The following is a 9581-nucleotide window of genomic DNA, read 5'->3' as shown; positions in this document are numbered from 1 at the left end:
GGGATTAGTGACTCGATCTCGCCGCCGACCGGGACAGCTGGAGGGCGGCCCGCAACCCGAGGGGGCGCGCGCCGGCGTCGGAAGGCGAGGTCGCGGGAGCCCGGTCGGGCGCGGCGCGAGTTCCGGTGAGCGGGCGGCCGCGCGCGCAGGTAGCCCGCCCCCGCCCCTACACGGGGGGGCGGGGCCGGGAGTGAGGGCGGGCACCGCGCGGGGAGGAGGTGGAGCGTGAGGCCGCGGGGTTGGGGAGCCCGGGAATTCCCTCCTGAAGTGGCGAGTCCCCGGCTGGCTGTGCCGTCGTTGCTGCCCCTCGGCGCCCGGGACGAGGAGGTGGAGGACGGAGAGGGCCCCACGGGCCTCCCCTCCGTCCGCCGCCCCCTCCCCGCCACCCTTCCCCGCCGCTGCGGCGACTCATGCGAGCGCCGCTGGAGCGCAGGTAAGGACGCTTCGGGGCCCCGCGGGCGGAGCAGGAGGCGGCCGACCCCGGCCCCGCAGCGCTAGGCCCGGCGCCTGCCTGCGCCCGGAGGCGCCGCCGCTCCCCGCCGGCTCCGAGTCGGGAAGTTGGGAGAAACTTCTCCCCTCCCCCGGCCCGGCTCGCCCGACGGGCGTGTGTCCTTCCCGGCGCTACCTGCTCGCCCTCTGCCTCGGTCTCCGCCCAGTCCATTCCTTCCCGGTCCCGCCCAAGTCCGACCCAAGGTCCTGGGAGCGCCGGGACACCCGCACCCGCGTCTCTAAGGTCGTGCTGGCCGCCCGGCGAGGGGCCGGCGAGGTTTCTTTTGGCCGAAGTAAGGGGCGGGAGCAGCGGCCCCTTCCTGTCCCCGGGGTCGGGGGTCTGCCTGTCGGCGGACGCGGGATGGCAACTGTGCCGGGAGAGCGGGCGGGGGAGGGAGGGGCGAGCGGGTGAGCCTCTCGCTGCGCTAGGTTTGATTGAAAACCGCAACATGTTAAAGTTTTCCTTTGTTTTTGGTTGGGGGTTGGGAAATACGCTGTTCAGCGTGCACTTTTAGTGTTATGACGCTCCGCCTCCCATTTGGTTCGGTTCTCTGTCCACATGTGTTACAGAAAATTTTGTTTTAATGTGTTTTTCTTCTTGATAATTGCTTCCAGCTTTTGCTTTATTGGGCATGGGGCAACGTTGTTTTAAGAAGCTCTTAGAAAATCAAATCCGATGTAGGGTAGGGACTGCTTTAATTTTTGTTCTGTAGTGGGTGGGACCCAACATGGTTTGGATTTGGTAGAATTATTTTCTGCTTCATTAATTAAAACAGGCACGGCATAACACACGGTCTGACGCTTTATAAATTGTTAGAGAAATGAAAGAAAAGCTGAGTCTCCACTGGAATCAAACTTTATGTTCAAGCCATTTATTATGTGTATATATGTTCCCACCGGAATGTGTGTTCACATAGATGATCTCACATATACATGTGTATGATGGTGGTATACTCGTGCATTGCAACTGCAGGATTGCAGTGGCAAAGTTAACTTGATAATTCTAAGTGTGTTTAAACCATCCTGTTAAATTATCTGTGGTTAAATTACACACTAAGAAAAATATTACTAAATAGGTACATGTGACTATAGGCATTTAAGGCAAAGTGTGGTAAATTTAATGTATTAACTAGCACAATGGTTGGCACACAGTGGACAGGAAACATTTTGAATGGACAGGTAATGAAGGAGTGTCTTGTATTAGAAGCCAAGGACCTTGTATGTGTCACATACAAGATTTTCATCTGTTGTTCTGTAAGAAAGTTATATTTCATTATTTATGTTTTGTTCTGTCTTTACTAATATATTAGACCCCTGCCATAGTTGACGTTTTAAGAAAAGGAAGTGTAATTGTATTTAAATTTTTGGACATTAGCTAAACCTCAATGGAGATTTTGAATGCTGGTTGGCAATTCATTGGGTCCTAAATTTGAAAAAAAAGACTTTGATCTGAATCTAAATACAAGACAGTTCACATTCATGTTTCCAGGATAAAGTATAAAAGGGCTCTTAAAATATGTACTCTGCTGTAACCACCATAATGTTATAATAGCTTTAATTTTGCAGTACATTTTTGCTGACTTCATAAACCACAAAATTGACTCCATTCTGTTCAACCGAAAGTGAAATTACAGCTTTGACCTATCTTCTGGGATAGGTGGAATTTGTCTTATGGCTGAAGTATAATATTAATACATGGTTCAAGTTTTTTTTTTTTAAATCAGTGAATTCTCAAGCTGAAAAATCAACGTCTATGCAAATAAATCTCTTTCATGGTATGTAATGTTAAAAGAATAAATATTCTAAAAGATAGCAAGGACCCAGTGTAAATGAAATATTAGCGACACATGCTTTAAGAGTTGTTTATGTAGAGTTCAAATTTGCATCCTTTTAGGCAGTAAATAATTTATTAATGTAATTTTTCTTTATAAATATGTTTAGCTCTTTAGTCTGTTTAGCGTAGACGTTATTTATTATTAGTTTCTACTAGTATTATATTAAAAAAAGCCTAATGTCAAAAATTTTTAAAGAGCAGTATTAAGGTCTGGTATCTAGGAATGCAAACTCGGGGGGTAAAACTATGTATTTTTTAAAAACCTGCAAGGACGTGATTTCTGTAAAAGTAAAGATAAAAGAGGAGGGAGGAGGCTGTGATTGGGACCTGGCTCCTGAAGTGGTGGCAAAGTTCTTTAACCTGATGGTGGTATAGTTCAAGGTATAGTTCATTAAGCCATGATTGCTTTTCTGTGTCTGTGTTTTAGTTTATGTGAAACTTTTAAAGTTTCCTTTTTAAAGAAGCCTGTGTGTAATGTACTTTACAGTGTATAAGGTGTTTCGCTAAAGGACTTAATATTTGGTGACTGACTTTAGAATACTGCTGGGCTGCCCTTTGCAAACAGGATTAGACCTATTAAACCATAACTGGGAAATACCAGCTGGCGTATGTAACTACTTTCACAGGTGAATAACATATGTTAATTATGTTAATATTTTGAGGAAAGACACCAGGTTTAACTAACTTTAAATCCTCTTCAGTTTTGTATGTTGTACATGACAAATAGTAGGTAATCAAAATATGTTTATTAAACTAGGGAACACTGTTCTATCATCAAATATAAAATATGCCCTATTTTTCAGAAGATTATGGTAACATGACAGTTAAGACGCAAAATTTAACTATGGCATCAAGGTAATAAGTCTTTCATCCATTTTCAGTTTTCTGGAACAATAATTCTTTAGATTGGTAATTTCAGCCTGCGATTTGATATTCTTAAGGATGTCTTAAAATTCTCAGCATAAAATAAGTTTTCATTTACTCAGACTTTATGGAGATGTGCCGTATAGCACCTAAAGAAATGGTGTTTTGTTTCAAATGACATTATGGTGTTGGAGTTTCCAAAATGCTGTGAATCGCTGCCTTATGCTACTTTACTTGCTTTGTGTAATGGCTTGCTGTGTTACTTGTTGGTGTGGTTGCTTTGCATTGTGGTAATGTAGAGCTGAAGAGGAGATCATGGCTGTACCAAGTTCTTATATCACAGGAACTTTCAGTTATGTTACAAAGGTGATGTTTGTGGTGCTGGCTTTGTTGTGTGAATATTTACAGGAAGTTTTAGTTAAGATCTTCCATTGTTCAGGACACTACATGGCTTAGGTCACCTTCAGTTCACGTTTAAACAGGTCTGTAATACAAATACAAGTTCCTCTAGTGAGGTACAACTGCTTTTCTTTAAAGGAAATCATCTGTTCCTGTTAAAGTACCCTGGTATCTGATTGGTAGTGTGTGCGGCGGTTTGTATGGCTATGGAAGGGTATGCAGTCTCTCTTTTCTTCCTCTCAGCTGCTCCGGCGCCGCAATTAGGCTGCCTATTGCTCAGCTACAGCTGCTGGGTGATTATGAACCATCCAGCTCCTGTCTATACTCAGAGGCAGATTTAGCAAAAGGAGCTAGAGTAACAACAGAGGGTGAAAGAGAAGAGCCAGTGCCGCTGCCAGGATCATTTTAACGTGTCTGTGTGCCAAGGAATCGTTGGCTGCAGCAGCGCCACTGTTGTCTTGGAACTAGCAGACTTGATAGCAACACATCCTGGTCTGGGTTAGGTTTACCTGGTGTTATTCTTTAAGATCTTGAAGCTCACTCCAGGAAAGAAAGGGAATCCTGTAATTTCAGAGTACAGGATAATGTACAATGAGGTTACTGATGGGCTGAGCTATGCCTCTGCTCCCCCGCACCGCCCCCCAACCCGGGACAGCAGTGCCCTTCAGTTTCCCTAATTTGAATATATATGTGATTTCAGGTTCTCTGAAGCGTATACCATATACTCTGTGCTGTTTTAACCCGTGTCTCTTCGAAGTGCTGCTGCTGTTACTGTTGCTTGGCGGGTGGCAGAGCTGATATGTTCTTTGGACTCCCTGCTTTCTTTCCAGTAAGTGGAAGACCTTCAAAAGGGATTATTTCTAGAACTAGCTGCACATGGCATATCCCCTGTGACTGCTGGAGTTTTGCAAGTAGGAACCCTAGATTATTTTTCCTGTTGTTCTTTATTCCTGGGGTGTGAGAAGATGGACATCAACAAACGCAGATACAGCATCAGCTCTATATGGCAAGCCCCAGACTGGAAGAGGCCGCAGGCAAATTTTGCTGCTTCTGAAATGTTGCTCAGTGTGCCAAGCAAAGAGCAGCAGCATCTTGTCCTCTCGTTTACCACTACCGTTGGAAAATCTAGACAATTCCTATTGATAGTTCTGGCTTTGGAATTTAGTGGTTCAGGATTTGGCTAATTTGGGATGGGGAATAGAGAGTATTGGGAGAAGTAGCTCTCAAACTGGTGTAACCAGAAGGAAGGAAGAAGTACGGAAGACTGTGTACACTTGAACATTAACAAGTACACATTGTTATCGTGGCACATACTTAACAAGACATTGGTGTGTTGACCCCCTTCTCTGTGCTCCCACAGAACGCTGGTATCAAAGCACATTTCTCCTTGCATTCTAATTATTTCTTTCCATGACTGTGATATACTTGACCTAGTACTCGCTGTGGCAAGGAACTGTTTTATATGAATCTTTGAGAACACTCCCTAATAGAATAAATCCTTTTGAGCTGTATTCAGGGATGTGGTTCTGTGTATATTTATATGAGTTTATATATACAGACTTTCCCCACACACAACATGTTTTTAAGGTATACCTGTAGTAAAATTTTACAGAAGTAGCCTAGTACTTTTTCAGAAGCTGATGTTAAAACAAGTTCTTTAGATCTTTAACCCTCATAAGTTTTGGTCTAGAAAATGATTTTATAAAACTGTTTAAAAAGTTTAAACTTTAAATGTGAACTTAAAGGTCATTTTGATATTTCTAACATAAACTGGAAACTCTTTGTAGTTGAAGTTATACTAGTTTCTAGTAAGGTTTATTTTAAATAAGTGTTTTTTTTTACTATTTTAGTGAATGTTGAAAGCCCAAGATCCTATATTGTAAAAAAAGTACATCTGGGGGACTTCCCTGGTGGTCTAATGGTTAAGACTCCATGCTTCCATTGCAGGGGGTGCAGGTTCGATCTCTAGTCGAAGAACGGGGATCCTGGTGCCACGCAGTGCAGCCAAAAGTTAAAAAAAAAATTTTGGGGGGGGGGTATCCTATCATGGTATTAGTGACAGTATTATAATTGTGATAATATTCGTATATTCCAAGGACAAAAAGAAAAAGAAATCCTTGTTTTCTTGATGTAATCTGTGAAAGAATGCATAGGTCATAGGGTATGTCTGCTGAATTATTGGTGGGGGTGGAGGCAGGAAGTACTGGGAGGAAAAGACTGACCACTGAAACCTGAAGATTGTCTGGTTTCAGCCTCTGTTCCTAACAATATATGTAGACCTTAGGTTTTCTTAAACTGATTACAGAGGCTAGTCACTTCTCTAATTTTTTAATGTAACTTTTAGTTTCTTAGCGTTAAGTAGAAACTGGGGTGGGGTGGAGAAAATTGGTGGCTTTTGCTTCATAAGTTAATACTTAAAACTGTTTCATGGCAAGTTTATTGACTTGTTTTTTGTTTTTTTTGTCTGTGTTGGGTCTTCATTGCTGTGCGGGCTTTCTCCAGTTGTGGAGAGTGGGGGCTACTCTTCGTTGTGGTGCGCCGGCTTCTCTTGTTGCGGAGCATGGGCTCCGGGCACGTGGGCTTCAGTAGTTGCAGCGCGAGGGCACAGGAGTTGTGGCTCGTGGGCTCTAGAGCGCAGGCTCAGTAGTTACTGCGCACGGGCTTAGTTGCTCCACGGTATGTGGGATCTTCCCGGACCAGGGCTCGAACCCGTGTCCCCTGCATTGGCAGGTGGATTCTCAACCACTGTGCCACCAGGAAAGTCCCAAGTTTATTGATTTCTTACATTTGTTCTGATGTAATTAGTATTTTCACATTATAGGTACTTTTTAATTAGCAGCAGTCAGGCATTTGAAAAGGAGCAGAGAAGGTAACATGGTGTAATAAGGACAAGACTAAAAGGTAGAAGACCATCTGCATTTTAATTCCACTTGTGACAGTGAAGAGCTATGTGGCCTTGGTCAATTCATTGAACTTCATAGGCCTCAGTTTCACCATTTGAAACGGGGGTACAGTTGGGCCAGATGTTTTCTAATATTCTTTCAGCCTTATTTAAATATGTGGCTCTACTGCAGTTGAAGTTTTTATATTGATAAAATTTTAAGGAAATGTTTTAGAGTCTAGAATTTGAAATACAATTAGATATCAGGTAAGTAAAAGTTAGGGTAAAAAACTGACCCACAGACTTGACCCTGGACTTTCTCAGGCAAATAAAGTGTATTCCATTCATTAAGTGGACATTTATTAAACCTGTGGTACAACAAATACTGTGTCAGTTTTGATGTTATAAAAATGATTGCAGCATGACTGCTACCTTCTAGGAATTCACAGTTGGGTGGAACTGGCTATAATTATGAGGCTGTTATAAATTTTTTGGATTGATCTTTTTAGTGTGATAATCCATTAGAATACTTCTCTGATTTTTGATGGTGTTAGGGTGTGATACATCTGAAGCTTTAATAAATCCCTTTGTACTACATAGATTTAGCCTCAAGTAAACCGATTCAGTTCTCTAGGCAGGAAGACTTGATGTTTTTCTAGATGTTAGTTCATTACAGATACGTGTGACTCACATACACAGGCTCCACAACACCTGTACAGAGGTTTTACTATAAGAAAACACATTTGAAAGCAAGCCTTTTAAAAAAACATTTCAGATTTATTTTGCAGTAAAGTTAGAAAAGGACTGAATGATTCATTGAAACACATAGTTGTGATGTCAGTTAACAGGTAGTCATGACTGGATGACAGCTTTGCTGCATTGTATCGGGAAAAGAGCCTCTGACATTAATTAAAACATCTTTTTTAATTGATAGAACCGGAGACTAATTGTTTAGGATATTTTTCTCTAACACATGTAGTTAACATTTAGAACAAAATAAGCATGGGCATTTGAAAATGGTTAGCTTTTTAAGGTTTGCATAATAGATTTTGTAGAAAGAAAGAGAAGGAAGGAAAAGAAAAGAAACTAAAACTATAAGGTGGAAAATCAGTATATTTTTCCCAGAAAAAGTTCTTTTTGTAAGGTTAGCCTTTTTGGTTAGATTTCTGGGCAGCCCATTAGAGTTTACCTGTAAAAACCTAACATAAAGATATAACAGTGTTTCTGTGGTAAATATGTTCTGATTGATTTTAAGTTTTGTGTGTTTTTTTAAATTTGCTGAGCTCTTTGAGCAAATGAAATACTTGGCCTACTAAATGCTCTGATTATACAGTGGATAACCTGTAGCTTTGCCAGTCCTCACCTTCCCTGCTTTTCACTATTTAAAAATCACTGTTATGAGCTCCATATTAGGATGCTAGGATTCTGAGCTTAATTTAAGGACAGAAGCTTCCCTAGTTCCTCCCACCTGCTTGCTAGGCACTGTGAAACTTGCTTCCTACCCTGACCCAGTGTGAGAAATGGAAACAGGTCAAAAGATTGGGAATGAGAAGCAAAAATGAGGGGAGTAGAAGAGGAGAAATGAGAAGTGGATGTAGTATGAAGTTTATAATTTTCTTTTTTGTGTCCTTTTATCTTTTTCCCACCCATTCACTCCTTCTGTTAGGTATTGGGTAAAGACGGAAGAAAACCTGTTTTATTTTTAGATTTTATTTATTTTCTTTTAAACAATTTTTTGGCTGCATCGGGTCTTAGTTGCGGCATGCAGGATCTTTCATTGTGGCGCGGGCTCTTCGTTTTGGCACGTGGGCTTCGCTCTAGTTGTGGCGTGTGGGCTTTAGAGCGCGTGGGCTCTGTGGTTTGCGGCACATGTGCTCTCTCATTGAGGCGCGCGAGCTCAGTAGTTGTGGTGTGGGGACTTAGTTGCCCTGCAGCTTGTGGGATCTTAGTTCCCCGACCAGGGATCGAACCCCGTCCCCTGCATTGGAAGGCGGATTCTTTACCACTGGACCACCAGGGAAGTCCCAAGAAAGCCTGTTTTATGTCAGATGCTTTGCTATACATTCATATACATTTTCACGTTTAACTTAAATCTTTGAAAAGGCATTCCAAAAACACAGAGGAATCATGCATAAGATAGGCTTTTACTACACACAAAGAAACTGAGGACCAGTAAGTATATGTAATTTGCTAAGGTCACATGACTCGTTGATGTGACTGAATAACTGACAGCAAGACTGTTTCCTATAAGACACCTTCCTTAGGGATAAGGAGCAATGATGGAAAGGGCGTTTTTTTATCTTTTTCCTTCTTCCTTAAACTGTACATTTGTATCGGGCTGAGAATTTTCAACACTTACACTTTTCTTTTTAATGGAATTAGCTTTGTGGTGCATATTTCATAATGGGTGTTGAGGTCAACTATTATATGAGCTAAAAAATTGGGTTATTACACTAACTAAACTGTAGCTACAGCCCACATTACAGAGAAAGTGTTTGCATGTTTTTCCAATCAAGTTTTTTTCCTATCTAAATTTAATTCATCAGGGAATTCCCTGGCAGTCCAGTGGTTAGGACTCTACGCTTTCACTGTGGAGGGCCTGGGTTCAATCCCTGGTCAGGGAACCAAGATCCCACAAGGCTCCCACAAGCTGTGTGGCGTGGCCAAAAAGAAAAAAATTCATCAAAGGAGCAAAGGAGCATGCAGAAGTGGGTTATTACTCTAACTCAACTGGAGTAAATGTGGTTCATTTGTAAGTTTGGGTTTGTAAAGTATATATATAGTCTGTATGTATATAGTCAGCCTCCCCCCATATATATTTATATACATATATATAGTTTATGGTCAAATCAGTTTTCCTTCTGTGCAATATTGCCTTCTTTTCTACTAAGTATATGATTTATTCCTAGATGAGTTAGTAGAAATAGATGGAAGCTGTATTGTCTAAATTGTCCTCCATCATGTTTCAGGCACATGCTGCAGAAAGAGAGCACACTTTCTGATTTGCTCTGTCAGTAAGATTGTGGTTTCCTGCACCTTGGTACAGACTTACCAACATTCAAAGCTGCACTTCCTTCTTAAGGAAATCCAGTAGAATTCTTCCACATTGGCTTG

General features: G+C 41.9%; 1 protein-coding gene across 1 annotated transcript in view; it reads left to right on the top strand.

Annotated features, from left to right (window-relative positions):
- Positions 1 to 286: 286 nt before the first annotated feature.
- Positions 287 to 9581, top strand: part of YES1 (YES proto-oncogene 1, Src family tyrosine kinase) — a 78484-nt gene continuing 69189 nt past the window's right edge. The window contains exon 1 of the mRNA XM_029226178.1: positions 287 to 433. The gene's annotated coding sequence lies outside the window, so the exon portion shown is untranslated. The remainder of the gene's footprint in view (positions 434 to 9581) is intronic.

The sequence above is a fragment of the Monodon monoceros genome, unplaced genomic scaffold (assembly GCF_005190385.1).
Source record: "Monodon monoceros isolate NGI ecotype Baffin Bay Population unplaced genomic scaffold, NGI_Narwhal_1 Super_Scaffold_1, whole genome shotgun sequence".
Lineage (NCBI taxonomy): Eukaryota > Metazoa > Chordata > Mammalia > Artiodactyla > Monodontidae > Monodon > Monodon monoceros.
The sequence above is the reverse complement of the archived record's forward strand: the minus strand, read 5'-3'. Positions and strand labels throughout refer to the sequence as shown.